A 5880-nucleotide genomic window follows, 5' to 3' on the forward strand; every position below is an offset into this window, starting at 1 on the left:
ATAATATATATGTTAGGGCAAGTTTCCCTACAAAGGACAAGCTGTTATCATAGGTTAGATTGACTGCGATCATATTAAACTTTCTTTTAAAACAGAGAAGTCTACGAAGACCCTGTTTGTGGCTAAATGCCGAGTGAAGGATGTGCTTGGATGGTTAGAACGAGTGTGAAGAATGATGCATCTATGTTTTGGGTGACAAAATATGTGAAAGAGCACAAATGTTCAATATGACAGCGAATGGCTCAGCATGGGAAGTCTACTCCTAAGTATATTGGCAAGCTGTTTATAAGCCATTTGGGCATCATTGATGGTCTTACACCACAACATGTCAAGGATTCAATGAAGCATATGTTTGGCATCAAGATGGATTACACTACTTAATACAGATCTTTGATATATGTCCAACAATTGGTCAGGGGAACAGCTGAATATGGATATGCGAGTCTCCCAACTTACCTACATTCAGTTAAGAAAGTCAATCCGGGAACTGTATCAGCTCTTTACGTAGATTCGAATAACAAATTCAAATATCTATTTCTCGCATTTGGAGCATCGATTGCAGGTTTTCAGTACATGAGAAGAGTTATTATGGTGGATGGATGTCATCTAACAGGGAAATACGAAGGTAAATTGTTGGTGGCCACCGCACAAGATAGACACTTTCAGATATTTCCTTTGGCCTTTGGAATTGTTGATAGTGAAGATAATGCTTCATGGGAATGGTTTTTTTCTAAAGTGCGTGAATGTGTCTCAGATGGTTGTCCTTTGGTGATAGTTTCTGAAAGGCATCTTTCTATTAAGAAAGCTTGTCAAACTGTTTTCCCATGGGCTAAACGAGGGATATGATACTATCATCTACAACTTAACATAGTAACAAAGTTTAAGGGAAAGCAGTTGCTGTACTTGGTCAAATGTGTTCCTTATGCTTACAACCTCTATGACTACAACCGGTACATGGTGGAGTTAAGACAGATTAAGCCTGAGCTTGCTGACTATTTGGAAGAAGCTGATGTCTCCCTTTGGTCCCAAGTTCATTTTTTTGGGGACAGGTACAATATTAAGACTAGCAATGTCGCAGAGTCTATAAATGCTGCACTTAAGAAGGCCCATGGCTATCCCATATCATTCCTCTTGGATTTCATACGACAAAAGCTCGGTCGGTGGTTTTTAAAATGCAGAGAGGATCCTTTGAGTCTCACAACACATAATACTCGGGGAGTTGAGTATTTGCTGGCGATTCGTGGACATTATGCAGATGCAATGGAGGTGGAACGAATTGACATTTGGAGATACTATGTCAAAGGAGGAAACATGAATTGTCTTGTTGATTTGGAACATGTAATGTGTGAATGTGGTGTGTTTTATATCGAGAAAATCCCTTGTTCACATGTTATTGCAGCTGCATTAGCCGGTGGGATAGCTGTTGATTCCCTTGTATGTCCTACTTACTCGAAAAAACTACTTGTTTGCTGCGTACTCTGCCAACATATATCTCCAAATTTCAGAGGTCCAAGGAGTCCAACTATCACTATATGTCTGCCACCAGACATTCGCCGCAAACCAGGAAGGCGGAAGAAGTCTCGGTGGCAATCATGGCTAGAAATTTCTAGTTGGAAAAGCAAGAAACCAAGGAAGCTGCACAAACTATACAGCTGCTCATGCAAGCAACCTGGTCATACCCTACCGAATTGTATAAGTTAAGCTACTCGTCTAATAATGTCCTATACAATATTAACAGATTTATTTACTAAACTTTATGTGTCTCACTTAGACGTCGAAGATTCACCAGGACAATAACAAGAAGGCTCCGGAATAGAACGACAAGGTTGTTATTGTTTTCCGGAAGTCTGCATTGGAAGTCTACTATAGAAGTCTACTATGTATGTCTACGCTATTAGTCTATGTGATATTTTGTTAACGGTTAGATGATAACACCGGATTTTGACCATTTTTATGGATCATTTTAATATCTTTTACAGGTGTTTTTACTCCATTTTCAAAGGTTTTCAAAGGATTTCTATGTTTCCGGATTTTAAAAGACTTTTCAGGTAATTTGGGATAAAGAGGCACGAAATAGAACAAAAAGACTCTTTTGGATAAATGCAGACAGTCAGAACTCTCATGGAGAGACGAAGACCTTCTCACCGTCTGATCACCCTCAAAATTGGACAACTTATAGAAGAATCAACCAGCTTTCAAATGCACTTGGTTTGGAGACATTCCAACGGTTGGATCTCAGGATATTCCATTAGCCCCGGAGCCACTCGAAGTCGGTCAGCAACTCACTCGACCGCGGCCAACAAGCTATTTGCCGCGGTCAGAAGCTTCCCGACCGCGGCCAACAAGCCAATTGCTGCGGTCACAACACTCCTGACCGTGGCAATCAATCTCCGAGTTAAAGCCCACTTATCTGAAGCCCAAAGTCATTCTCAGCCTCAATTCCCGAACCCTAGAGACCATGGAGTATTGGAGACTATAAATACATGTCATTTAGGTCGTTTTTAGACACAAACCTCATACTTTACAGAAACCCTTTTCCTTTAGCCGTTTTTATGAGATTTTTGTAGAAGATTGTTCAAGTCCGAGTTCTTCAATAGAGAAGCTTTCTTTATCTCTTTTCTTTACTGTTTTTCATTACTTTTATTAAAACCAATGATGATGTCGAACTCAGCCATGTCTGAGTAGATCTCGAGTTGGGCTTAGGGTTCCCGAAAGGGGCTCTCATAATCGATTAAGACATCTAGGTTTATAGATCTGGGATTTCGACCTGTTCTCTGTTTATTCTTGTTCTTATTGCATGTATGCTTGATTGATCACCAAGTATCTGATCTAGATAGTTAGTGTTGCGAAAGTTTTCATTAAGTATCAGCCCTAGAATGAAACAGGCGATTTTTCCGTAGGAGTGGAACCCTACCTGCGGCGAGATCGTGAGTATTGACGAGTCTTGTGCAGCTCTTGTTCTCTCCCTTCCAGGGCCAGAGTGGAAACATACTGGTCAGGGTTGCGAGAAACAGTTGGTTATGATCACGACAGTGACGTAGTCATACCGCCGTACTCTAGCTCTAGAACCCATATATCGTTATCCGTCAATCCCAATCTATCTACCTTAGTGTTAAAACCGATTATGATCCCTTAGAGTTCCCAAAAGTTCAACGTTTTTAGTCATAGTTTACAACTCCATCGATTTTTATTGCTTTCTTAGACCTGCATTTCAATTTCCTTAGTTCATTATTTACTTGCTTTATTTACCTTTCATGCAATATTTTACTTGCCTTATTAGTCTTTCATTCGATATTTGCTTATTCTAATTGCATTTCATTCGATTTTCTTACCTGCTTTTTAGGATAGATTTATTTGCTTTCTTTTGTTTTAGTTTAATTTGCAAGAAAAACAAACAACCTTTAAAACCAATTTAGTCTAGACATAATGTTAAAAACCGTAGAAGAATACCAGACACACAAATCCCTGTGGATTCGATCCCTAAATACTGCAACTGATTAGTTGTGCAGTTTGCGGCTTTCATTTGTTTTGTTAAGGGTAAAACTTGTTCCCTCACGCAGTTGACACCGACCATCAAGTTTTTGGCGCCGTTGCCGGGGATTTGTTTCGCTGCCTTTTGCTATTTTTCTTGTTTTAACTTCTGTTCTAGACACCTGATCTCTAGTTCTTTCTTAAAGTTTTTCTGAACTATCTTTCCCTTCTTTTGTTTTTCTCTGAATTGCATGAATACCAGGCGTAGACCTGCAGGAGACATTCCAATTCTAGACGAGATAGACAGACATGAAAGAGAACTTCGAAGACTTAGACGAACGCAAGGAATGGCCAACGACGACCAGCCTGGAGATCCTATTAATCAAAATTTAAATATGGACCAAGACGGGTCCGAACATGGAGAAAATAAAGAGAATGATCACAGAGGAGGTGATCATTCTCGACAAGATGGAGAGGAAGATGAGGTTCCTCCAAGAAACCACCAGAACCGAGAGAGAGAAGGACGTGAAGACCTTGATCCACCCATCAATGCAGCCGATGGTGACCACCCAGCAATGCAGCCGAATGAACGCATTCACCGCCCCGTTCCGCCAGCAAATCAACACCGAAGACAAGCCAGGAACCATCGCATAGCTGATTTTGATGCACCTACTCAAAATTTTCAGAATCGATCTGCAATTCAAGTACCATTTCCAAACCGGAATGAGTTTGAAGTCAAGCCTCAAATCATCTCATTGGTGAAGCAAAACCAGTTCCATGGAGTTCCTTCTGAGCACCCAATGGACCATATCGAGCTTTTTGAAGAAATTTGCAGCATGATGAGAACAAACCAAGTTCCACCTGACTATTTAAAGTGTAAGTTGTTCCCTTTTTCATTAGCAGATAAAGCTCACCGTTGGTTGAAGTCTTTGCCTGCAGGATCGATTACCAATTGGGAAGAATGTAGAACTGCTTTCCTAAACCACTTCTACACTAAGTCAAGGTCGAACAATTTGAGAACGAAGATCTCAACCTTTCAACAAGGGCCAACTGAATCTTTCTATGAAGCTTGGGAACGTTTTAAGGAGTATGAACGTGATTGCCCTCACCATGGATTTCCTGCTGAGCGCATTTTACCGAGGTTTGCAACCAAAATACAAACTTTCACTTGATACAGCTAGCAATGGAGATTTTGGACAAAAGACGATAACCCAAGGAAGAGCCCTCATCGAAAATTTGGCTCAAGCCAATAGCAAATATTGTCCTGAATACGATCGATCGATGAAGCAAGCCGGAACAGACAACAAGGAGATAACTGAGTTGAAGAACATGAGCCAGCTTCTAAAGAGCAACAATCGCCCAATCCATGCCTGTGAAACCAACAATGGCGCAGAAGATAAAGGACCTAGTGATATCGATCACATTAATCAAGCATTTCAAGAAGAAGATGTGAACTACGTAGGAGCACTGGTGCCATACCAAAATCGCTCCAACAACAACTTCAACAACAACTTCCGGAATGCAAATTACAACAATCTCTCTTACCGCTATCCAAATGTGGAGAATCCTCAAGATCAGTACTACCCACCTCAGCAAAAATCCTTCCAAAAAAAGTTTCAAGGTGGAAGCTTTGGGGAAATAGTACGATATCAACCGCCACAGCCATATAACTACCAAGGTACGGGTTTTAACAATCAATTTGTACAACAGCAGGTAGTCACGACGAACCAGCTAGCTTCACAAATCGGTAGACTTGAACAGTCAATCCAACAGCTTGTTATGACGAACGAAAAAGCATCTAAAGACGTGAACGTGAAAGTGGACTGCATGTACAATGATCTAAATGGTAAGTTTGAATCTTTATCTTCGCACGTAAAAAAGTTAGATGTGCAAGTAGCCCAAACAGCCGACTCTATGAAGAGGCAAAGTGGAGTTCTTCCAGGAAGAGTTGAAGATAACCCTAAGAAGTTTTGCAACGCCATAACCACATTGCCCGAAGAAGAGGCCGGAACCGATGGAAAGAAAGAAGAAACCCCAATCTTTGTACCACTGTACAAGGATATCGATCCCAAGCAGCCACCGTTTAAGGTACCTGAACGATCACTGTTTCAAAGGCTTACCAAAGCCGATGATCCGGGACGTTTTGTTTTCCAGTGTTTCATTTCAGGAATCAAGTTTACAGACTGCTTGTGCGATTCCGGAGCCAATGTCAACATCATGTCTAAGGCATTTGCCGAAAAATTGGGCATAATAACCTTAAGGACATCGACAGTTAAGGTGATTTTTGGAGATTCATCTCAAAAAGATACTGAAGGGGCGATTCATGATCTACAAGTTCTAGTGGGAGACAAGATTGTCCCAGCAGATTTCCAAGTCCTGGAAATGGATAAAGACAAGGAGAGGCCACTC

The 5880-nt window shown here is 41.0% G+C and overlaps 1 non-coding gene across 1 annotated transcript; it reads right to left on the bottom strand.

The window, feature by feature from the left end:
- Positions 1–4481: 4481 nt before the first annotated feature.
- LOC112085691 lies at positions 4482–4588 on the bottom strand. The gene has a single exon (XR_002898991.1). It is a non-coding gene; the product is annotated as a small nucleolar RNA R71 (small nucleolar RNA).
- Between the last annotated feature and the right edge of the window lie 1292 nt (positions 4589–5880).

The sequence above is a fragment of the Eutrema salsugineum genome, unplaced genomic scaffold (genome assembly GCF_000478725.1).
Source record: "Eutrema salsugineum unplaced genomic scaffold, Eutsalg1_0 scaffold_3, whole genome shotgun sequence".
NCBI classification, from domain to species: Eukaryota; Viridiplantae; Streptophyta; class Magnoliopsida; order Brassicales; family Brassicaceae; genus Eutrema; species Eutrema salsugineum.